The 25,507-nt window shown below is 46.5% G+C and overlaps 1 protein-coding gene across 4 annotated transcripts in view; it reads left to right on the forward strand.

The window, feature by feature from the left end:
- Window positions 1-519: 519 nt before the first annotated feature.
- GATAD2B (GATA zinc finger domain containing 2B) overlaps window positions 520-25,507 on the forward strand; it is a 100,664-nt gene continuing 75,676 nt past the window's right edge. For 3 of the 4 annotated variants that reach the window (XM_051857274.3, XM_051857273.3, XM_017345861.4), the window contains exon 1: window positions 520-771. The gene's annotated coding sequence lies outside the window, so the exon portion shown is untranslated. The remainder of the gene's footprint in view (window positions 772-25,507) is intronic. The other variant, XM_051857275.3, reaches the window with a different exon arrangement.

Consider the following 25,507-nt stretch of genomic DNA (forward strand, 5'->3'; position numbering starts at 1 on the left):
ACAGCAAAGGCCCAAGAGCCTACAGCTAGTTCTATCGTGAAATTCCTGGATTCTGTCGCGATGAAACCACCGCCCGCGGCAGAACCCAGCGCCGTTCGCCAGTCTCCATCTTTAGAATTGAAAGAATGAGAGCTGGCCGAAAGGGGAATCCTGGTTTTGGGAGACTAGGGTACGGCGGCTGCCTGGGGACCAAAACGTCTCTAAGGTAAAGTTGCAGCCTGAAGCGATTTTTTGACCCCCGACACTTAATGGGCTGTCGAAGACCCGGATGTGTCTGGGACTGGCCGAGGTACCCATTAACGCGCCCCCGCTAGACCATCCCCCTTCTCCGTTAAGGATTGGATCTTACAAACGCCAATCAACACTTCTCTGGCCACTCACTCTTCAAGGGTGGGGTGAAGTCCCGGCATCCCATCTTCTATTGGTATGGCCGAGAAAAGGAGGGCGGGGTGGCCGGCTTAGGTCGCCCAATGGGCGTCGTGGCGTGTGGGTAAGGCGGAGCCGAGGCGCTTGGCAGCTGCCCAATCAGCGTCCTTGTTTGTGTGGTGCCGCCGCCGCCGGTGCAGCCGCCGCCGCCGCCGCTGCCCCCGTCTGTACCGCAGTGTCTGCTCCGCCCGCCCGCCCCGGTCCGGCCCGCCCCCCTCCCCCACCCCCGCCCCTGGTCCCGTCAGCGGGGTCCGGAGCCCACTGTGCCGTCGCCTCTTCCTTTTTCGACGCCTCCGCCGCCGCCTGAGCAGGCGAGCTAGCCGGGAGTTACACCGCCACCGCCAGGTGAGGAGCTTTGGCCTAGGCCAGCCTGGCCGCCCGCCCGCCCGGGGGTGGTGAGGAGCGAGGAAGGGAGGGAGGCTGGGAGGAGGCGGTGGTGGCGGAGGTGGGGGAAGGGAAAGGTGGAGGGGCGGGGGGAGGGGAAGCGCCCGCGAGCCGACGCCCGCCCGCGCGCCCCCGCCTTGCGTCCCCCTCCCCCCACCCCGGCACCGCGCGCCCCCGCCTCGCGCTCCCCCTTCACCTCATCCCCTCCCCCCCTCCGCGCGCGCGCCCCGGTCTTTCACTTCGGCCTCGCGCGCCCCCAGCTCGTGTCCCTTCATTTCTTCTCCTTTTACTCTTTCTCCCCTCCTTCGCGCCCGGTTTCCCCCGCCATCCCCGCTTTCACTCACTACCTCATGCCCGCCATGCTCCCCTCCTTTCCTCTCTAGCGCGCCCCCCCCTTTTTTTTTTAACTCTCTCCACCCCCAGTGGTGCCCTCAGGGTGCGGGGGCCGCTCCCTGCGCTCAGTCTTATGTTTGCCGGCGGATGGGACAAATGGGGATCCTTAAGGGTGAAGGGAACACGGGGTAATTATCTTTATTTAGGGAAAGGGATCAGGAGCGCAGAGCCTCACCCCTTTATTTCGTCGTCCACCGTTCCCTCGCTCTCCTCGGAGGAGAAGGGAATTGTCTCAGCCCGGGTGGGCACTTACCTTTGTAGCGATAGCCGCCCCTTTCTGGGGTTTCTGGGACACGCCGGCTCTGGCTGCTAGTCCAGTGCCTGAGGGTCGATGGAGCTGGAACTTACCTTTCCTTAGACAGACGGGGACTTGGAGTACTTTTTGCCTCCTCGCTCTGTTACTCTGACCCACGTTAGCCACTCCCGTGGCCTGGGACAGCATTCCTCCTCCATAAAGGTATGGTAGGCTCTTTGGCTTCATCTCCAGCATCAACTTCCCTCCAAATGAAAGATGTTAGCTCGTTGGGCTGGCAGTGAGTTGGAGCTGGAAGCATTAATGGTGAGTGGTGCGTGGTGCTACCTGAGCTAGCTCTCCGGCTTTTGCTTTGCTGACCTCTGGAGAATCAGGTAGCCTCCCAGGAGTCAGTTTTCTCATTTGATCGTGATTATTTGGAAGACGTGTGTGTGTGTGTGAGAGAGAGAGAGAGAGAGAGAGGTGAAGGGTATTGGATATATTTCAGCAAAGAGAAAGAGCAGTGTTCTCAGGTCAAACTGCAAAAGAGGGGTTTGGCATTATAGATGAAGGAGAAGAACTGATGCTTTTGCAGGTTTTAGGACATTTCTCTTCCAAAAATTTCTATTTTGAATGGACAGTACATGCCTGTGGTACAAAGTGAGAAAGAATTTTCCCTCCCACCTCTGCCCTACGGCCTTTCCAGTACCCCTCTGAGTGCACACGACTGGGTGTTTGTGGCAGCAGCATAGTGGCTGTCTGTTCTTCTTGATCAACCTGTTGGGGAGTTTAGTGCTAACTCTACTGCATTTTCTTCGATACACTGACCTAAACTCTTCCTTGAAGACCTTTAGCTGGTTGGATTCATGCTTTTGGTGCTGGAGCAGTCTTGAAACACATTTTGGGCAGATAATTGGTTGAGAAAGAGGCTACTTCTGGAGAAGCTGAAGGTGCTGCCAGGAAGGATGCGGTAGGTTTTGAGGGAAAGCACACGCCTCTCGGAAATGGTGCTTTTTTTGTGACTGTATCCATCCCTGGCTGCTTGGGGATGGGCTAGGACAAAGTTGGGCATTCCTTGGTCTTTATAAGCAAGTAAGTTGTATGAATACCTAGTTAATGGGGCTTACTTATCTAGTAGGCCTGTTGAGATTTTGGAGGAATATGGTTTTTAGTCTAGTGGCAGTGGTAATCATCGTAGAACGAGGTAGTAAGTAGTAATCAGCAGGAATCAGAAGTCTGGACCTGTAAGCTGAGTGATCCAATTTGAGAAGAGGTGAGGCTTACAGACTTTTGTACTTTCCATTAGTGAGGACATTCTCGATGAGGTGAGTGATCTGCAGTTGACAGCAGCATCCATCTTTATGACACTGTGGTTTGCCTTCCCTGACTGAGTGTAATGTCTGTTAACTTCCTGTCTAGAGGCAGTTCCAGTAGGGTCTGAGTAGAGGTTCCATTCAGCTACTTGTCTAGGAACAATGTAAACCAGCTTCCTCGATCAGGCCTTCAAGTCTAAGTCCAGGCAGTAACTTTTGCTGCTGTGTTTAATATAGGACCACAGTGTGGTAGGAGAGGGAGGTGTGAGGGATTTTTTCTGAGCTTTACAGTTTTAAAGTACTTTCAAAAGCCTGTTTGTTGTCCCCTCCTTTTTTAGTTTTTTTCTCTCCTTTCCAGTTTTATTTATTTTTTGGTGCAGGCTGGACTAGCCTAGACCTCAGGCTAGGGTTTTGGCTACAGAACAGCAGGGAGGAAGAGGTGTCTGTGTCAGTAAAGGCATCTTAATCATATCCTGGGATCTGTGGATTCTTCCTAGCTATGAGCAGTGAGTCTTGTATTTGCATGTAAAGCAAGCCTCTTGTTTCAATTTATTAATTTCAATTACTAAGTCTATTCGTTCTTCTTTTCTTCTTTTTCTCTGCCACCTATCAAGTTGGAGATGCATAGGTCGCAGCTGTGTTGTCCTGGTTTTGAGACTCTGGTGCATATTCCGCGTTAGCCGCCCCACTGGGAGTCATGCTGACAAGCAGCCCCTCTGCTCTTAGCTTAGAAGGCTCAGGTTGCTTGACTCATTGAGAAAAGCCAAACCAGCTTTGGTTGATTAGAACAACTATTAGGAAAATCGTTAAGATCTGAGCTACAGGTGGGACTGAGAGATTGAGGGACTTTCTTTTCCAGATTTTTGCAGTACTTACTAAACCACTGCATCATTACATATCAAAGTGAAACAACCAGGCATTTTCTGAGGTCATTTGGAGGAAAAGAAAAAAATAAGACACACACCCACATTGACTGTAAATCTAGTTCTGGTGTAAAGCTGTCAGTCCACCTTTTGCCAGGGGAAAAAGCCAACCTATCAGACAGTGCCACATGAAGTTGCAGTTCCCCTGCTGTTGGCTAACCCTGGGAAAAGATATATAAGGAAGTTCTGTTTTTGTTGAAAGGGACTAGCTTTTGGGGAGAAAACTTATATATTTATTTGAGAGGTAGAATTACAGAGGGAGAAACAGAGAGAAAGGTCTTCCATTCACTGGTTCACTCCCCAAATGGCTGCAGTGGCTGGGGAGCCAGGCTGATCTGAAGCCAGGAGCTTCTTCCTGGTCTCCCACACAGGTCCAGGGGCCCAAGGATTTGGGCCGTCTTCTACTGCTTTCCCAGGCCATAGCAGAGAACTGGATTGGAAGAGGAGCGGTTGGGACACAAACCGGCACCCATATGGGATGCTGGCGCTGCAGGCAGAGGCTTAGCCCACTGTGCCACATCTCCAGCTCCTGGGGAGAAAACTTCTGTTAGCCATGATTTTGGTTTATCCTCAGTAATCTGAAGGTTTTCCTATAGGTAATGATGGGGCTTTTGATGGCTACAGAATCCATAATGCAGGGAATCTCCTCACTTGGTTTAATAGTGCTGACAGCCTTTGAGAATAGGCCTGATTTGAAATGGACCCCTCCTCATAGTGCATCTTTTACCTTTGTCTTGTGGATGTATGAAATATCCCTAGACTCTGGAGCATATTCCATGTTAGCCACCCCACTGGGAGTCGTGCTGACAGGCAGCCTCTCGGCACTTAGCTCAGAATGTTCATGTTGCTTGGCTTCTTGAGAAAAGTTGTATCAACTTTGGTTGATTGAAAAAACTGTTAGTGAAGTTCATCCAGTAGGAGAGGAATGTCCCAGGGTCATTAGGGCTTAACCTGAAGTACTTCTTGGATAGTGGCTCAGTAGTTTGGTATCTCCCTCAAAGTTCCCTAACCTTTGCCGCTGCTGTAAATTGCTGTCAACTGGCAAGAAGCTTACAAGAATTTGGCGTTATAGTACCAAATGCAACAGATGAATGAGAACATATATTTTGTTATTTTTGAGGTATTAAATGGTCAAACCCCAAACCTCAGAAGGTCATAGTAATGGCAGAAGTGTCTTTGACAACATACGAATTGTTTTTAAAGAATATTTATGTATTTTGAAAGTCAGAGTTACAGAGAGGATGGGGGAGAGAGAGAGGTCTTCTATCTGCTGGTTCACGTGGGTCAGTTCAAAGCCAGGTGCGAGGAACTTCACATGGGTAGCAGGGGCCCAAACACTTGGGCCATCTTCCACTGCTGTTCCCAAGCCATTAGCAGGGAGCTGGATTGAAAGTCGAGCAGCTGAGAAATGAACTGACACCCATTTGGGGATGCTGGTGTCACAGGTGAGACATTCCTGGCTGTGCTGTGACACTGGCCCCAAGACATTTCTTTTGTTGTTTTTCATGCCTGGCTAGTGTATGTGTATATGTATGTATATTTATATGTGTATATGTATTTTTGGGGGGGTAAAGGTTTATTTATTTATTTGAAAGAATTGGAGAGATGGAGAGGTTTTTTTTTTTTTTTTTTTTTAAAGATTTATTTTATTTATTTGAAAGCATTACAGAGAGGTGTAGAGGTCTTCGATCTGTTGCTTCATTCCCCAAACGGCCACAAGGGCTAGAGCTGAGCTGATCCGAACCTAGGAGCTTCTGGGTTTCCCATGTGGGTGCAGGGGCCCAAGGACTTGGACCATCTTCCACTGCTTTTCCAGGTGCGTTAGCAGGGAGCTGGATTGGAAGTGGAACAGCTAGGATTTGAACTGGCACCCGTATGGGATGCCGTTGCTGCAGGCTGGGGCTTTAACTTGCTGTGCCACAGTGCTTGCCCATAATATACATTTTTATCTTTTTTTTTTTTTGACAGGCAGAGTTGACAGACAGTGGCTCCCCAGCCACTGCTGTTGGTTCACCCTCCAATGGCTGCCGCGGCTGGCGTGCTGCGGCCAGCTCACCACACAGATCTGATGGCAGGAGCCAGGTACTTATCCTGGTCTCCCATGGGGTGCAGGGCCCACGTACCTGGGCCATCCTCCACTGCACTCCCTGGCCACAGCAGAGAGCTGGCCTGGAAGAGGGGCAACCGGGACAGAATCCGGCGCCCCGACTGGGACTAGAACCCGGTGTGCCGGCACCGCTAGGCGGAGGATTAGCCTAGTGAGCCGCGGCGCCGGCCCATAATATACATTTTTAAAAAAAAAGATTTATTTATTTAAAAGGCAAGGTGACAGAGGAAGAGACAAGATTTTCCATGCTCTGGTTCACTTCCCAAATGCCCTCAACAGCCGGGGCTGGACTCCACCAAAGCCAGAAGCCAGGAACTCCATCTGGGTCTCCCATGTAGGTGCAGGAACCTAAATACTTAAGTCATCATCTGTTGCCTACAAGGCATATTAGCAGGAAGCTGAATCTGAAGTATGGAGTAGCTGGAACTCAGACCAGGTACTCCAGTATGGGATATAGGTGTCCCAAGTGGTAGCCTAGCCTGCTGTGCCTCCCCCTGCCCTTTTCTTGTTTTTGGGATATATTTTAAAAATAACTCAGGTTACTGTTACCTGAACCTGAAAGTCTTACTGTAAGACTCCCTATCTAAACATTGTTGATTTTGCCTTATTTGGGAAGAAATGGCATTTGCAATATTCCAAAATATAGGCAGAAATATAAGTAGGGTTTATATTATACCCCAGGATTAATAAATTCTCATGATTGTTAAGGGCTGCATGGATTAAATGGAGGCTTTATGGAAACTTTTTTTTTTCTTTTTAAGATTTATTCATTCATTTGAAAGAGTTAACACAGAGAAGGAGAGGCAGAGAGAGAGAGGTCTTCCATCTGATGGTTCACTCCCCAGTTGGCCACAACGGCCAGAGCTATGCCCATCTGAAGCCAGGAGCCAGGAACCTCCTCCAGTTCTCCCACAATGGTGCAAGGACCCAAGGACTTGGGCCACCTTCCTCTGCTTTCCCAGGCCACAGCAGAGAGCTGGATCAGAAGTGGAGCAGCCAGGTCTCGAACTGGTACCCATCCGGCATGCCAGCATTGCAGGCAGTGGCTTTACCTGCTATGTCACAGCGCTGGCCCCTATTCATCTCTTAAGTAGAAGATATTTTTATAAAGTTAACTTTTTGAGAGTACTTAAATTCAGACTTCTTGAAAGGGGCGGGGGTAGACTAGTAAGTAGTAGATTGGAATAGTGTCTAGAGTGTAAAAGTTCTTTTTTTTTAAAGATTTATGTATTTATTTGAAAGAGTTACACAGAGAAAGGAGAGAGAGAGAGACAGAGGTCTTCCATCCGCTGGTTCACTCCCCAGTTGGCCGCAATGGCTGGAGCTGCGCTGATCTGAAGCCAGGAGCTTCTCTTCCAGGTCTCCCATGCAGGGTGCAGGAGCCCAAGAACTTGGGCCATCTTCTGCTTTCCCAGGCCATAGTAGAGAGCTGGATTGGAAGTGGAGTAGCTGGGTCTCGAACTGGCGCCCATATGGGATGCTGGCGCTTCAGGCCAGAGCATTAATCCACTGTGACAAAGCGCTGACCCTGAGTGTAAAAGTTCTGAGTCAAATATTAGCTTTGTCACTTATTAGTTATATGACTTGGGGTAAGGTTTCTCATTTTCAGATTCCCATTTTTTTCAGAATAAAAGCCAGTCCTTATAATAGCTTATAAGGTCTTAAATGATATGTCCTCCTCTACCTTTTTTTTTTTTTTTTGAGAGGCAGAGAAAAAGAATGCTTCCATCCACTAGGTTACTCGCCAGATGCCTGTGATGGTTGGGATTGAACTAGGCCTGGGCCAGGCCTGGGCCAGGCTAGGGCCAGGAGCTGGGAATGCTATCCAGATCGCCCACATAGTTGACAGGAACTCAATTGCTTGAGTTATCATTGCTGCCTCCTAAGGTCTTCTTTGGCTCGAAGTTGGTTAGGAGCCAGAGCCATGTAAACCTGCACTCCAATATGGAACATTGTTGTTTTAATTGCTAGGCTAAACGCTCGTTCTCCTTTTCCCTTTTTTATTTGTTGTTACCTTAACTCTTTCTTTTTTTAAAGATTTATCTTATCTGAAAGGCAGAATTAGAGAGGGAGAGAGAGATGTTTCCATCTGCTGGTTCACTCCCCAAATGGCTGCAGTGGCTGGAGCTGGGCTGATTCAAAGCCAGGAGCAAGGAGCTTGTTCCAGATCTCCCATGTGGGTGCAGAGGCCCAAGCAGTTGTCTCATCTTCACTGCTCTCCCATGCCATTAGCATGGAGCTGGATTGGAAGTGGAGAAGCTAGGACTTGAACTGGCGCCCATATGGAATTCCTGTGTTGTAGGTGGCAGCTTAACCTGCTAAGCCACAACACTGGCCCCCTGGCTCCATTTCTGATTCCAGCCTCCTGCTAATGTGCATCCTGGAAGGTAGCAGATTACAGCTCAAGTAGTTGGGTCCTTGCTATCCATGTGGAAGACTTAGATTAAATTCTGTATTCCTGGCTTTGACGTGGCCCAGCCCACGGTGTTGCAGGTATTTGGGGAATGTATTCGTGGGGGGAAGATCTCTCTGCCTTTTACATAAATAAAAATTGTATCTTCAGCTCTTTTCCCTCACTCCTAATCACTCTTTTCTTCCTCTTTTCCATGGTATTCAATACTTATAATGTATGTATTTCTTAAATTTATTGCTTATTGGTTCCCCTCCTGTGATACAAGGTCTTTGAAGGCATGGATTCATATTCCTGCTATGTATTTTGGTTTTCTGTTTAGTGTCTAGTATAAGTGCATGGCATATAGTTAATATTCAGTTAATATTTTTTGATCAAATAGGAGCAGAAATAACCTGTATTCCCAACTTCTTGCTTATTACAAAAGTATGAATGTGGTAAGCATAGCATGGGATCTTAAAATGTTTTGTGAGCTTTAAAGTGTTATTTAAATAATGCTGAAATAATTGCCTTCCCATTGAAAGTTTTCACTATGAACTTAATTATCAAAGAAGCACCTTCATGTATATTCACATGAATTGTATTATGTCTTCTAAACTCCATTTCTTTGTTTCCAGTTTTCTGTTGTTTACTAAGCATGTCTACTTGTGTAGCCCATTGGCACTTCAAACTGAACATTCCCAATAGTGTCTCTTCCCCTTCTAAGATTCATGGAGTCATCTAAGACAGAAATACGAACATTATTGTCCCTTATTCTCCCATAATTCTCCCTTATTCATTATTTTCTAAATATTTCTGTAGCTTCTTTATCTCCACTGCTGATCTCCTAATACAAGCCCACAACAATTCTTAAAATCTTGTCATGATCTCTTATACTTCTGTTTTTATTCTTACTCCTTTTTTGAGCTTCCTATCGTGCTGCCTTCAAAATGATGTAACATATATCTGATTTTTCTGCTTCCTCTTCTTAAATGTTTATTTTTAAATTTATTTTTATCTACTTGAAAGAGTAGTGGAGAAACACACACACAGATATCTTCCAAAAAAAAAAAAAAAAAGAGAGAGAGAGAGAGAGAGATATCTTCCATTTGCTGGTTCACTCTCCAAATGTTCAAATGCTTAAAGCAGCCAGGGCTGGACCCAGCCAAAGCTAAAAGCCCAGAATTCCATTCATGTCTCCAGTGTGGGTGGCAGGGGCCCATATGCTTTTGTATCACCTGCTGCTTCCCAGGATGCATTAGCAGGAAGCTGGATAGGAAGTAGACTAACAGGGGCTTAAACTAGCACTCTGATATGGATGTGGGTGTCCCAAGTAGTGGCTTAACCTGCTGTGCTACACACACTCCATGCACAGGCACATGCCTGTTTCTGCTTCTCTTTCTTAAAAAGTATTCAATAGTTTCCAATTGTTAGAAATAAAATTGAAATTTTGTATACTGTTCAAGCCCCCTCCCTTTTTAAGAGATTTATTTATTTGAAAGGCAGAGTGATAGGGAGAGACAGATCTTCCAACCTTGGTTCACTCCCCGAGTGTCTACAACACCCAGGTCTGAGTCAGACTGAGGCGGGGAACCAAGAACTTCATCCTGTTTTCCCACGTGGTGTGGCATTTGGGCCACCTTCCACTGTTTTGCCAGGCACATTAGCAGGAAGCTGGGTCAGAAGCAGAGTAGTTTGCTTCAAACTGTTATTTTTTTTTTTTTAAGATTTATTTATTTTATTTGAAAGTCAGAGTTAAAGAGAGAGGGCAGAGGCAGAGAGAGGTCTTCCATCCAATGGTTCACTCCCCAGTTGTCCGCAATGGCCGGAGCTGTGCTGATCCGAAGCCAGGAGCTTCTTTCGGGTCTCTCACGTGGGTGCAGGGGCCCAAGGACCTGGGCCATCTTCCACTGATTTCCCAGGCTATAGCAGAGAGCTGGATCAGAAGTGGAGCAGCTGGGTCTCGAATTGGCACCCGCATGGAATGCCTGCGCTTCAGGCAGGGCGTTAACCCACTGTGCCACAGCGCCAGCCCCCAAACTGGTATTCTGATATGGGATGCCAGCATCAGGAGGGGTAACCCAGCCTGCCATGCCAGAACACTGCTCCAACACTTTAAAAAAAAAAAAAGATTTATTTATTTACTTGAAAGAGTTACAGAGAGGGAAAGGCAGAGGCAGAGAGAGAGAAGTATTTTTTTAAAGACTTTGTTTATTTGAGAGGTGGAGTTACAGTCAGTCAGAAGGAGTGACAGAGAAAGGTCTTCCATCTGCTGGTTCACTCCCCAAATGGCTGCAATGGCTGGAGCTGGACTGATCCGAATCCAGGAGCCAGGAGCTTCTTCCAGGTCTCCCATGTGGGTGCAGAGGCCCAAGTGCCAGGGCCATCATCTTCCACTGCTTTCTTTTTTTTCTTTTTTTTTTTTTTTTTGACAGGCAGAGTGGACAGTCAGAGAGAGAGACAGAGAGAAAGGTCTTCCTTTTGCCGTTGGTTCACCCTCCAATGGCCGCCGCGGCCGGCGCGCTGCGGCCGGCGCACCGCGCTGATCCGATGGCAGGAGCCAGGAGCCAGGTGCTTTTCCTGGTCTCCCATGGGGTGCAGGGCCCAAGCACCCGGGCCATCCTCCACTGCACTCCCTGGCCACAGCAGAGGGCTGGCCTGGAAGAGGGGCAACCGGGACAGAATCCGGCGCCCCGACCGGGACTAGAACCCGGTGTGCCGGCGCCGCTAGGCGGAGGATTAGCCTAGTGAGCCGCGGCGCCGGCTTCTTCCACTGCTTTCTTAGGCCATCAGCATAGAGCTGGATCGGAAGATGGGCAACCAGGATTAGAACCAGTGCGCATATGGGATTCTGGCGCCGCAGGTGTAAGATTAACCTATTGCGCCACAATGCCAGTCCCAAGAGAAGTCACAATGCCAGTCCCAAGAGAAGTCTTCTGTCTGCTGGTTCAGTCTCCAAATGGGTGCAATGGCCAGAGCTGGGCCAGGCGGAAGCCAGGAGCTAGGAGCTTCTTCTGGATCTCCCACGTGAGTGCGGGACTTGTGGTGCTCCCTTGTGGGGGCCCAGGGACTTGGACCGTCTTCTGCTTTCCCAGGTGCATTAGCAGGGAGCTGGATCATAAATGGAACAGCTGGAACTCGAACTTGTCCCCATTTTGAATGCTGGCATTGCAGGTAGAGGCTTAACTTCCTGCACCACAGCGCCAGCTCCCTTGTTCACATTCTTTAGGATCTTTTCTTTTTAAATTTATTTGAAAGGCAGAGAGAGATTCTTCTGTCTACTGGTTCACTCCCATTGCCAAAGCCAGGGTCCTGAAGCTCAATCCAGGTCTCCCCATGTGGGTAGCAACGACCCAAGTGCTTGGCCTATCACTTGCTGCCTCCCTAGGAAAGCATTAGCAGGAAGCTGGAATTGGAAGTGGAGCCAAGCACTAAGATAAGGGATTATGGGAATCCCTGTATTAATGCTTACCCTTCCTACCTCCCACTCCACCTCCAGTCTTGTCTTTTTTTTTTTTTTTTTTTTTTAAGATTTATTTATTTATTTGAAAGTCAGAGTTACACAGAGAGAGAAGAGGCAGAGAGAGTGGTCTTCCATCTGCTGGTTCACTGCCCAGAATGCTACAACGGCTGGAGCCGTGCTGATCTGAAGCCAGGAGCCAGGAGCTTCCTCCAGGTCTCCTACGTGGGTGCAAGGGCCCAAAGACGTGGGCCATTTTCTACTGCTTTCCCAGGCCATAGCAGAGAGCTGGATCGGAAGTAGAGCAGCTGGGTCTCGAACCGGCGCCCATATAGGATGCCGGTGCTTCAGGCTAGGGCGTTAACCCACTGCGCCACAGTGCCGGCCCCTCCAGTCTTTTCTTTTTATCATTGAAGCCATAAATATTTGGTAATAAGTGTTTTGTTTGTATGCATTTTCTTTTTTTAATCTTTCTTTTTTTAAGACTTATTTATTTGTTTGAAAGGCAGAGTTACAGAGAGGCAGAGGCAAAAAGACAGAGAGGTCTTCATCTGCTAGGTCACTCCCCAAGTGGCTGCAACAGCTGGAGATGAGTCGATCTGAAGCCAGGAGCCTCTTCTGGGTCTCCCATGTAGGGAGACCAAGGACTTGGGCCATCCTCCACTGCTTTCTCAGGCTACAACATAGAGCTGGATTGGAAATGGAGCAACCTTGACTCGAACCGGAACCCACGTGGGATGCCAGCACTGCAGGTGGTTGCCTTACCTGCTGTGCCACAGCAGTGGCTCCATATATAATGTATTTTAAAAATTTATTTATTTAAAAATATATGAGAGGCAGAGAGAGGGAGCTCTCTATTCTATCCCTTCTACTGGTTTACTCCCCAAATGCAGTGGTTGGGACTGGTCTGGGTTGAAGCTGGAAGCTGGGAACACAATCTGGTTCTTCAGTATGGGTGGTCGGAACTCAATTACTTGAGCCATCACCTCTGTCTTCCAGGGTCTGGGTTCTCGGGAAATTGGAGTCAGAAGCTAGAGCTGGGACTTGAACCTAGATACTCCTTATACGGAATGTGGGCATCTTAACCTATGTCTTAATTCCTAGGCCAAATGTCCTCCTCTAATACTTTTTAATCGGTTACCTTATATGCAAATTTTCTAATTTTTTTTTTTTAAAGATTTATTTATTTGAAAAGCAGAGAGAAAGAGCTTTTATCCATTGGTTCACTTCCCAGATGGCTACAACGGCCAAGGTTGGGCTAGGCCCAAGCCAGGAGCTTCATTTGGGTCTCATGTGGGTACAGGGGCCCAAGTACTTGGGCCATCTGCTGCTACTGCTTTTCCAGGTGCATTAGCAGGGAATCGAATCAGAAGTAGAGCAGCTCAGACTTGAACCGGTGTTCATATGGGATGCTGGCACTGCAGACAGTGGCTTATTCCACTGGACCACAGCGCCAGCCCCTTTTACTTTTTTAAAGAAATTTTTTTTGGTGGCTGGTGCCATGGTATGGTGGGTTAAGTTGCTGTCTGTAGTGCTGGCATGCCATGTGGACACTAGTTTGAGCCCTGGCTGCTCCATTTCCCATCCAGCTCCCCTGCTAATGCTCCTGGGAAAGCAACAGAGGACGGCCCAAGTCCTTGGGCCCCTGCACCCATGTGGAGACCCAGATGAAGCTACTGGTGCCTGGCTTTGGCTTGGTTTAGCGCTGGCCGTTGCTGCCATTTGGGGAGTGAACCAGCAGATGGAAGATCTCAGTGTTTCTCTCTGTTCCTCTCTGTGTAATTGATTTTCAAATCAAGAAATGCATCTTAAAAAATAAGAATGATTTTTTTTTAAATTTTTTGACAGGCAGAGTGGACAGTGAGAAAAAGAGAGAAAGGTCTTCCTTTGCCGTTGGTTCACCCTCCAATGGCCGCCACAGCCAGCGTGCTGCGGCCAGCGCACCGTGCTGATCAGATAGATGGCAGGAGCCAGGTACTTATCCTGGTCTCCCATGGGGTGCAGGGACCAAGCACTTGGGCCATCCTCCACTGCATTCCCTGGCCACAGCAGAGAGCTGGCCTGGAAGAGGGGCAACCGGGACAGAATCCGGCGCCCTGACCAGGACTAGAACTCTGTGTGTCGGCACCACAAGGCGGAGTATTAGCCTAGTGAGCCGCGGCGCTGGCTAAGAATGATTTTTTTTAAAGATTTATTTCTTTGAAAGGCAGAGCTACACAGAGAGAGGCTGAAGGACCGACAAACAAAAAAGAGATCTCTCTGCTGGTTCACTCTCCAAATGGTTGCAACAGCTGGGGCTGGGCCAGGCTGAAACCAGGAAGCAGGAACTCCATTCTGATCTCCCACATGGGTGGTAGGGCTCAAGTACTTGTGCCATCCTCTGCTGCCTTTCTAGGCACATTAGCAGAAAGCTGGATCAGAAGCAGAATAGCTGGTACTCAGACCAGCACTCTAATATGGGATGCTGGCATAGAGTGGTGGCTTAATCTGCTGCACCACAATGTTGGCCCCAGTTTTTTTTCATTGAAAAAAATTTCATTTGTTTTCAAAGGCAGAGATCTCTATCTGCTGGTTTACTCCCCAACTACCTGCAACAGCCAGGAATGGGTCATACTGAAGCTGGGTGTCTGGAACTCAGTCTGGGTGTCCTGCTCGGGTGGCAGGGACCCTGTTGCCTCACAGAGTGCTCATTAGCAGGAAGCTGGATCAGATGTAGAGTTGTGGGACTCATACTAGGCTCTCTGATAAGGAATGTGGGCATCCCAAGTCTGAACTGCTGTACCAAATGCCCTGTCCTCTGTTTCAGTAACCCTGTGAGGGAGATATACCCATTTTACAGATGTGAGAACTCGATTCCCAAGGAGGTGGCGGTTTTGCTAGTATTTCACAGATTAATAAAAGTGGTGAATCCAACATTGTTGGGAAAGCTCTGTCAAAAAGTTGTAATCTTGGGGCTGGTGCTGTGGCGTAGGGGGTCTTAGCCACCTCCTGAAGTGCCAGCATCCCACATGGGGACAGGTTTGAGACCCAGCTGCTCTACTTCTGATCCAGCACTCTGCTATGGCCTGGGAAAGCAATACAAGATGGCCCAAGTCCTTGGGCCCCTGCAGTTACGTGGGAGACCTGGAGGAAGCTCCTGTCTCCTGGCTTCAGATCGGTGCAGCTTCAGCCATTGGGGGAAGTGAACCATTGGATGGAAGACCTCTCTCTGTCTCTGTCTCTATCTCTGTCTGTCTCTGTCTGTCTGTGCTTCTCTCTCTGTGTAATTCTTTCAAATAAATAAATAAATCTTCAAAAAAAAAAAAAGTTGTAATCTTGGGGGGAGGCATTGCAGTGCAGTGGGTTAAGCCACTGTTTGGGATGCCCCATCTCAGGCATGCCCAGTCAAGTCCTGGCTTCTCTGCTTCTGATTCAGCTTCCTGTTCATGCATCCCGGGAGGATGGCTTCATTTGCTTGGGCCCCTGTCACCCACATGGGAGACCTGGATGGAATTCCAGGCTGATTCCAGTGATTTCTCTAGGTGCTTGGAGAATACTGCAGTTTGTTGTTCTGCAGTTGTTCAACCCTATCTGGGTTGAAAAAGTTTTAAGGGTTATCACTGGAATGAGAGAAATGACTGATTCTGTGTACTGATTTTTTCGGAGAACTAGTATGATGGCATTAGGCCAGGTATTTTTTTGGAACTTCAGCGGTATGGGGGCTATCCTTTTCCCCTCAGGAATCTTTGAAGGCAAGTAGTGCAGCTCAGCTAACTTGGCCTTTATCTTAAATGTATTCCCAAGAGAAGAGCTGCAACTGAGCTATTTTGTGGTTTCCTCCTACCTCTGCCTCATTATTCTAACATGCTAGAATGAGGAGAGTAAGGGTTTCAACCTGTGAGTGAGCAGAAACTCTTGAACCAGAAGAAGCCCTTCCTTTCTGTAAATAGTGGTATTACACTAAGAAAGCTGAAAAATCCATCATTATTTTTTCCCTGAAGTGTGCTGATACACAATACCATTGTCTAGTCTTTTAAAGATTGATATGTTAATCTTGAAATTAGAACAAGAAACAATGTGCCAAATATCATTTAAAGGCATAAGGATTATCTGAATGGTGTTCACCTTTGGATTCCAAAATTTATTCGGCAGTGTGAAGCTTTGTCTATTAGTGAAAATCATAATAACAGTTTCCCCAATAGGATAAAAGCTTTTGGAGGATGGGGTAGTTTTCTAGTCACTCTTTAATACTTAAAGGCTAGATTGATACATTGCTGTCAAAGGGATTGAAACAGTTGGGATGCAGCACTGGCATCCCATATGGGCACCTGTTCAATTTCCGGCTGTTCTGCTTCCCATCCTGCTCTCTGCTAATGTGCCCCAGGAAAGCAGCAGAGGATGGCCCAAGTGCTTGGGCCCCTGCACCCACATGAGAGACCTGGAAGAAGCTCCTAGCTTCTGGCTTTGACCTGGCCTAGCCCTGGCCATTGTGGCCATTTGGAGAGTGAACCAGTGAATGGAAGACCTCTCTCTGTCACTCCCTTTCTCTAACCTTGCCTTTTAAATTAAATAAATAAATAAATAAAGTTCTATAGGAGTTTGATGTGAATAGCTTGCCATTCTTCCCACATAATTGGAGTTTATCCTATAGTAAGTGTCCATGAATAGATTAATGTGTTACTCTGATACTATTCTTATTTTGTAATTCAGATATTCAAGAATGCTCAAGGTCCTTAGCTGAATGTATTGAGAATTTGAAAGTTTGCCTTTTAAGAATATTTTAAATTCAGGTATTTTCTTCCAAATAAATGGAAACTAGTACATTTTTTTCTTTTTTCTCTTTTTTATTACTATTTTTTATTATATATATTTTTTGTTTTGGATTTCTGTCTGAAAGAGTTCCCTTTCACTGGCTCACTACCCAAATGCTGCAGCTACTGGGTCTGAAGCTGAGAGCTGGAAATAGTCCAGGTTTTCCAAGTGGGTGGCAGAAAACCCTATTATGTGAGCCATCACTGATGCCTCCCAGGGTTTATATTAGCAGGAAGCTAGAGTCAGGAGCTGCAGCTGAGATTTGAATCCAGGTATTCCAATACGGGATTTAGATGTACCGACTGCTTGATTCAACACCCACCCCATCAGTATGGTTTTCTTATTGTACTAAGGCCCAATCCTAAGTTCTTGTTAGCCTGCATTATTAGCTTTTTACCTTCTGCTTGGTGAGATGTTTTCTAATTAAATTCTGTAAAATGCATTAATACTGAAATTCAAGGAATATGAGTGACTAGAAAAGGATATTTTGCAACTGTATTTTGCGGTTGACAAGAACATGATGGAAATACTAATTTCATCTTTGAAGAGCCTTTAGAATTCAAAGTAATACAAACTCTTTTTTATTATTCAAGATTTTATTATTTATTTAAAAGGAAGATTGACAGAAATGGAGGGAGAGAGAGATGTCTTCCATCCACTGGTTTGCTTCTCAGTTGCTTGTAATATCCAAGGCTAGGCCTATCTGAAGCCAGGAAACAGGAACTCCATCTGGGTTTTCCATGTGGTTAACAAGAACTCACATATTTAGGACATCTTCCATTGCTTTCCCAAGTAGGAAGCTAGATCGGAAGTACAGAGTAGCCAGGATTTGAAATAGGCACTCTGATAAGGATATTTGAGTGTCCCAGGTGGCTTCTTAACCATCTGTACCACAGGGCCTGCCCCAAGCCTAAATAGTAATAAGAGCTTTTTTTTTTTTTTTTTTAAAGATGTATTTTATTTATTTGACAGGCAGAGTTACAGAGAGAGGTAGAGACAGAGAGAGAGGTCTTCGATCCGCTGGTTCACTCCCCAGGTTGCCGCAATGGCTAGAGCTGCGCTGATCCGAAGCCAGGAGCTTCTTCCAGGTCTCCCAGTGGGTGCAGGGGCCCAAGGACTTGGGTCATCTTCCACTGTTATCCCAGGCCATAGTGGAGAGCTGGATCGGAAGAGGAACAGCCGGCATTAGAACCGGCGCCCATATGGGATGCTGATACTTCAGGCCAGGGCGTTAACCCGCTGAGCCAAAGCGCCGCCCCCCCCCCCCTTTTTTTTTTAAAGATTGATTTATTTGAAAAAGTTACAGACAGGCAGAGCCAGAGTGAGCGAGAGAAGGGGTCTTCCATCTATTGATTCACTCCCCACATGGCTGCAACAGCTGGAGCTTGGCCAATCCAAAGCCAGGAGCCAAGAGCTTCTTCCAGGTCTCCCACACGGTTGCAGGGGCCCAAGGACTTGGGCCATCTTGTACTGTTTTCCCAGGTCATAGCGGAGAGCTGGATCGCAAGTGGAGCAGCCAGGACTTGAACTGGTACCCATATGGGATGCTGGTACTGCAGGTAGCTGCTTTACCCCACTACACCACGGTGCTGGCCCCCCTGAAAATTTGAGGCCAACTGATACATATGTACCATGTATATAAGCCGATTGTTGTGAACTATTTTGGTTGTTGTATGGCTTTGTACCATGAAATTTTGAAGTCTATCTGTTATTAAATAGTAGGTTCCTAATTTTGTCAGATATGAAAAATTTTATAAGACTATAACCAAGGTTAGAATCCTGGACATTCTTGGTTTACAAATTAAACCATTTGATTTTGGCTGATTGAGTACCTGATAATATTTACTGGGGGAAGTAAAAGATGATAAACTGTATCCAAAAGTAAAACTTAAGGGAAACATTTATTGTAGTGCTTAAGGAATGCTGGACTAACAGGGTCTTATCAAAGTGCCTGGGTTTAAGTTCTGTTTCTGCTCTTAATTCCAGCTTCCTGCTAATGGACACTCTAGAAGGCAGCTCATGATGGCTTAGGTATTTGGGTCTTCACCACCCATATGGGAGACATGGGTTGAGTTCCCAGCTCTGGCCTCAACTTGGCCTAGCCGGGCTCTTTTGGGCATTCGGAAAATGACCAAGGATGGGAGATTTTCTCTCTGCCTCTCTTTACATAGATTAATTAAATTTAAAAAACTTCATCCTACTACAAATAATAAACGAGTTGCATGGAGTCAACATTGTGGTGTAGCAAGTTAAGTCACCGCTTGCCATGGAATCCCATATCTGAGTTCTGGCTCAAGTCCTGATTACTCTGTTTCTCATCTGGCTTCTTACTAATGCGCTGGGAAGGCAATAGAGGGTTCCTCAGGTGCTTGGGCCCCTTGCCACCAGTTTGGTAGACCAGGGTAGAATTCTGGCTCCTAGCTTCTGTTTGGGCCAAAACTGACTGTTGCAGCCATTTGGGGGAGTGAATCAGTGGATGGGAGATCTTTGTCTCTCCCACTCTATTGTTCTTCCTTTCTAATAAATAAATCATTTTTAAGTGGATACTGTTATGGTACAGGGAGGCATTAGAAGCCATTACTCCCTATTGTTTTATGGCTTTATGTATTACATGAAGAAGTTGGCATTTTGCCTTATTTGATATTAATTTTTGTTAATGTGCTCCTTAGCACATCTTCCATGAGCAGATTAGACTGTGCCTCTTTTTGCTGGCTATTCTGAAAAGCTTTATCAGAGTGTCCCTCTCCCTCTCCCTACCTCTCTCTTCCTCTGTCCCCTTCTCTGTCACACTTTGTGTTTTTCTTGTACCCTCTCCCCTCCTCCCAACACACACTTGGTTCTTCTTTTAATATATTTGAAAGAGAACACTCATCTACTGGTTTATTCCCCAAAAGTCTGCAACGGGCAGTAGTGGGCTGAGGCTGAAGCCAGGAGCTAGAAATGCAATCCCGGTCTCCCACATAAGTGACAGAATCCACCAACACTGCTGCCTCTCAGTCTGTGTTGGTTAAGAAGCTCGAGTCAGGAGCTATACCCAGGAGTTTGTCCCAGTTACTCTGATATGGGACACAGGCATCTTCACTATTAAGCTAAATGCCTGCTCTTTTTGTTGTGCATAAATGGAATTTTCATGTCTGGATATGAGAAAATAGTCTGTTATTGGTCCTACTTTTAGTGGATAGTTCTTAAATTATTTTTTAAAAAATAATCATTTTACTTGAAAGGAAAAGTTATATATAGAGAGGGAGTGGAGGATACAAAGAGAGGTCTTCCATTTGCTGGCTCACTCCCCAAATGGCTGCAACAGCTGGGGTTGGGCCAGGCTGAAGTCAGGAACTAGGAGCCTTTTTCTACTCTCCCACATGGGTACAGGGCCCAAGCACTTTGGCTGTCTTCTACTGCTTTCCCAAGCACATTTTACAGTGAGCTGGAATGGAAGTGGTGCGGCCTGAACTCAAACCAGCGCCCATATGGTATGCATGCCTTGCAGGTGGCAGCTTAACCTGCTGTGCCACAATGCCGGCCCCTTTACCTAAATTCTTGAAAGCTTTCCTCTTTTGGTTAAACTAGAATAACATTTGTTCTTTATTCACTGAATTCCCTGTAGCATCTTTGAGGGAATATGCTTCCATTTCTCAATGAGACACACACAGGCTTTGTGAATTTAAAATAGAGATGTATTGGTCTGTCTTCTCACCTGTAGGAACATCTTTCATTGTATTATATATATACTTGCACCTGACAAGTAGTTATTTGACCTTTGTGTACAAATTACTAGTAGCTTACCAATTTACCATGAAACCATTTTTTTTTTACTGCAAAAGTAATGCCTAGTATGTAAAACTTAGAAGGGAAAAAAGAGGAAAAAATCTGTGCAGTAGTGCTATAATGATTAAAAGTATAACCGGGGGAAAAAAAGTAAAGCTCTAGAGTCATAAAGTTCAGGGTTTCTGCTCTACCACTACATAAATTTAAAACCTTTCACTTCAGTAAATGTTAGTTATTCTTATAAAAGATAGCTGTAAACTTGGCAAAGTTGTGTGTGTGTGTGATAAAATGGACATAATAAAAATTTTGCCATTTTATTTTTTCTGCTTTTTAATTTTAATTTTTAATTAGTTTTAACAGATTCAATGTGATTTGTACATACAATTCTAAGAACATAATGATATTCCTTTCTCCCTCCCCCCTTTGTTTTAAAGTATGTTCTTCAGTGACATTCAGTACATTCATGTTGTTGGGTAAACACTACCACGGTTGGTCTCCTAAATGTTCTTACTTTTCCAAACTGAAATGCTACCCATTAAACAACTCATTCTCTCTTCCTCCTCCCCTCTGGCAGTCACCATCTACTTCATGTTTTTGTGTGTTTGACTAGTTTAGATAACTCATACAAATAGAATCCTATGATTATCTCTTTGTGTCTGCCTTATTTCACCTATAATATCTTCAAGGTGTATCCTTGTAAGGTTAAATAATATGGCTTGTATGTATATTTTACATTTTGTTTATCCATTTGTGGACATTTGGGTTGTTTCTGTCTTTGGCTATTTCTGTGTGCTATTATGTGTGAATACTGTTGCTGTTAGCAAATACCTACTTGCATCTTGCATCCCTACTTTCAGTTATTTTGGATATGTATATCCAAAATTGGAATAGCTAGATCATGATAACTCTGGTTTTGAGGGACTGCCTTACTCCTTTCGCAATGACTGTAATTTACATTTCATCAGCAATGTGCAAGGGTTCCAGTTTCTCTACTACATCCTTGCCAACACTTGTTATTTTCAGTTTTCTTTTCTTTTTCTTTTTTTTTAAGATTCATTTAGCTGAAAGACAGAAGTACACAGAGAAGCCGAGGCAGAGAGAGAGGTCTTCCATCCGCTGGTTCACTTCCCAACTAGCCACAATGGCTGCAGCTGCACCGATCAGGAGCCAGGAGCATCCTCTGGGTCTCGCACACAGGTGCAGGGGCCCAAGAACTTGGACCATCTTCTATTGCTTTTCCAGGCCATGGCAGTGAGCTGGATGGGAAGTGGAACAACTAGGACTTGAACCGGTTGCCCATATGGGATACTGGCATTGCAGGCGGTGGCAAACTATGCCCCTTCTTTTTCTTTCCTTCCTTCCCTCCTTCCCTCCTTCCCTCCTTCCTGACAGGCAGAGTGGACAGTGAGAGAGAGGGAGACAGAAAGGTCTTCCTTTTCCATTGGTTCACCCCATAATGGCCGCTGCGGCCGGCGCACTGTGCTGATCCGATGCCAGGAGCCAGATGGCTTCTCCTGGTCTCCCATGCAGGTGCAGGGCCCAAGCACTTGGGCCATCCTCCACTGCACTCCCGGGCCACAGCAGAGAGCTGGCCTGGAAGAGGAGCAACCGGGACAGAACCGGCGCCCCAACCGGGACTAGAACCCTGTGTGCCGGCGCTGCAGGCGGAGGATTAGCCTAGTGAGCTGCAGCGCTGGCCCGCCCCTTATTTTTCTTAATATTTACTGTAATGGATGTGAAGTGGTAGCTCATCATGGCTTTGATTTACATTTCCCTGATGATTAGTGATATTGAGCATCTTTTGAAGTACTTACTGGCGACTTGTATTTTATCATTGGAGAAATTATTTATTCAAATATTGTTTGGTTTTTAAACCTAAAACTTTCTTTTCTAAAGGTGTATTTATTTATTTGAAAGGCAGAGATGGAGAGAGAGAGAGAGGTCTTTCATTCACTGGTTCACTTCACAAATAGCCACAACTGCTGGGGTTAGGCCAGGCAGGAGCCAGGATTTTCTTCCATGTCTCCCACATGGGTGCAGCAGCCCAAGCAATTGAGGTGCAATAGGGAGCTGGATTGGAGGTGGAGCTGCCAGATCTCCAACTGGCGTCCATATGGAATGCTGGTCTTGCAGGTGACAGCTTTATCCCTTGTTTTTTAATTTCTTTTTTTTTAAGATTTACTTATTTTATTTGAAAGGAAGAGTTAAGAGAGAAGGAGGCTAAGGGAAAGAACTTCCATCTGCTGATTCACACTCCCTAAATGTCTGTAGGTGCAGGGGCTGGAGCAGGCCAAAGCCAGGAGCCACGAGCTTCCTCTGGATCTCCCACATGGGTGCAGGGGCACAAGAGCTTGGACCATCCTCTGCTGCTTTCCCAGGCCATAGCAGGGAGCTGGGTGGGAAATGGAGCAGCTGGGAAGCAAAACAGCACTATGGGATGCTGGTATTGCAGGTGGTTTAACATGATAGGCCACAACGGTGGCCCCTCTTGTTCTTTAGTGTAGGAATTCCTTATGTAGTTTGGATGTTATTTTTATTCTAGATCTTAATCTCTTAAACATATAACTTGCAAATATTTTCTACTACCGTAGTGTCCTTTGATGTAGCAGAGTTTTTGCTTTTGATGAACTCCTGTTTATTTAATTTTTTTGTAATTTTTTTTTTCCCGATTGAAGCCAGGTGTTTCCTCCCGGTCTCCCATGCAGGTGTAGGGGCCCAAGCACTTGGGCCATCCTGCCCTCCCAGGCCACAGCAGAGAGCTGGACTGGAAGAGGAGCAACCGGGACTAGAACCTGGCACCCATATGGGATACCAGTGCCACAGGCAGAGGATTAACCAAGTGAGCCATGGCGTTGGCCCCTGTGCTTTTGGTTTCTAAGAAAACAGTGTTAAACCCAATACCATGAACCTTTTCCCTGCTGGTTTTTCTTTTAACATTTATTTTATTTATTTGAAAGGCAGAGTTAGAGAGAGAGAGGTCTTCCATCCTATCTCCCCAAATGGCCATAATGGCCAGAGTTGGGCCAAACTGAAGCCTGGAGCCAGGACCTTCCCCCAGGTTTCCATGTGGGTGCAGGGGCCCAAGTACTTCGGCCATCCTCTGATGCTTTCGCAGGCGCGTTAGCAGCCAGCTGGATTAGAAGTGGAATAGCCGGGACTAGAACTGAAGCCCACATGGGATGCTTTCCCTGTGACTCTACCTCTCAAATAAATAAAATCTTTTTTTTTTTTTTTGACAGGCAGAGTGGACAGTGAGAGAGACAGAGAGAAAGGTCTTCCTTTTCCGTTGGTTCACCCTCCAATGGCTGCCGCGGCTGGCGCACCGTGCTGATCCGAAGGCAGGAGCCAGGTGCTTCTCCTGGTCTCCCATGGGGTGCAGGGCCCAAGCACTTGGGCCATCCTCCACTGCACTCCCTGGCCACAGCAGAGAGCTGAACTGGAAGAGGGGCAACCGGGACAGAATCCGGCGCCCCGACTGGGACTAGAACCCAGTGTGCTGGCACCGCTAGGCGGAGGATTAGCCTATTGAGCCGTGACGCCGGCTAAAATCTAATTTAAACCATTTTATGTTTTATATCTTAAAGTCTTTGATTTTATTTATGCATAATTTAAAAATTTGTTTATTTGAAGGAGTTACAGAGAGAGAAGTAGAGACAGAGAGTGAGATCTTCCATCCGCTGGTTTACTCCCCAAATGACCACAATGGCCGGAGCTGAGCCCATCTGAAGCCGGGGTGAGGAGCTTCTTCTGGATCTCCCATGTGGGTGCAGGGACCCAAGGACTTGAGCCAGCTTCCACTGTTTTACCAGGCCATAAGCAGAGAGCTGGATCTGAAGAGGAGCATCCAGGACTTGAACCATTATCTATATGGGATGCTGGAGCCATACTTGGAGGCTTAGCCTACTATGCCACAGTGCTGGCCCTGAGAGATCTTTATCTGCTGTTTCATTCCCCAAATGGCTACAGTGACGGGCTGGGCAGTCTGAAACCAGGAGCCTAAAACTCCAATTGGGTCTCCCACATGGATGGCTGGGGGCCATTTTCTGCTGCTTTTCTATGCACATTAGCAGGGAGCTGGAATGGAAGTGGAGCAACTGAGACTCAACTCATGTGGGATGCTGGCGTTGCAAGTGGCAGCTTAACCCACCATGCCATAATCCCCCCCCCCCCCCAGCGCCCTGGAATAGGCTTTTTTTGTAGTTGTCATTAAGATTTGATTTATTTATTTGGAAGGCAGAGTACAGAGTGGAGATTCAGAGAGATCCTCCATCTGCTGGTTCACTCCCGAAATGGCCACAACAGCCGGGGCTAGGCTAGGTTGAAGCCAGGAACTAGGAGCTTCATCCAGGTCTGCCACATGGGTGCAGGAGGCCCAAGCACTTGGGCCATCTATCCACTACTTTCCCAGGTGCATTAGCAGGGAGCTGGATTGGAAGTGGAACAGCTGGGACTTGAACTGATTCTCATGGGATGCCAGCATTGCAAGCGGAGGCTTAATGCATTATGCCACAATGTCAGCCCTAGTTGTAGGAATTTTAAAAGCAAAAAATTTTCTTCTTTGATATGTCCCTCAAACTTACCATTTGTCAATCTAAATGTAAAACTTTTGATAAGTTAATTTCTTGTGATCAGTCTTTTAAAATCAGAGGCAACTTAAGGTGTAGAAATGTCTTGCTAGAATTCTTGTTGAATTCCCAATTGGCAGAGGCAGAGAGCCAAACACTGCTAGGTCAGCAGGTTCATACCAATTTCATATTAAAAAGGATAAGATCAAATTTCTTTAGATTTCCTTACTGACCAGCTTTCTTCCTCTAATGGTCTCTATTAGTCTTCCTCCTCATCTCATTTATTTGCTTTTAGGGTGAGGGTGGTTTTATTCAACAGATTTAAATTTTACCTATTGGATTTAGAACTTTCGCCTGTCCAGTGAGTAGGGGGGGTTACTTTTGGGGCTTTCACAGGTCTAACATATGTGCATTTATTCTTTCAAAGATTTATTTATTTGAAAGGCAGAGTGACAGAGAAGGAGAGACAGACACAAAGGGAGATTTATAAAAAAAAAAAACAAAACAAAACACAAAAACGCTTGTTCACTCCCCAAATGGCTGCAATAGCCAAGTCTGGACCAGGCCAAAACCACAGCCAGAAGCTTCATCCTGGTCTTCCCCATGTGTTGAAGGGGCCCAAGTACTTGGGCTATCCTTTGCTGCCTTCCCAAACATATTAACAGGGGAACCCTGGATCAGAAGCAGAGCAGTTGAGACTGGAACTGACACTCTGTGGCATTGCAAACTGCAGGTTGATTTGCTGTGCCACAGTGC

The sequence above is a fragment of the Oryctolagus cuniculus genome, chromosome 7, assembly GCF_051225735.1.
Source record: "Oryctolagus cuniculus isolate XC-2025 breed Fujian yellow rabbit chromosome 7, ASM5122573v1, whole genome shotgun sequence".
NCBI classification, from domain to species: domain Eukaryota; kingdom Metazoa; phylum Chordata; class Mammalia; order Lagomorpha; family Leporidae; genus Oryctolagus; species Oryctolagus cuniculus.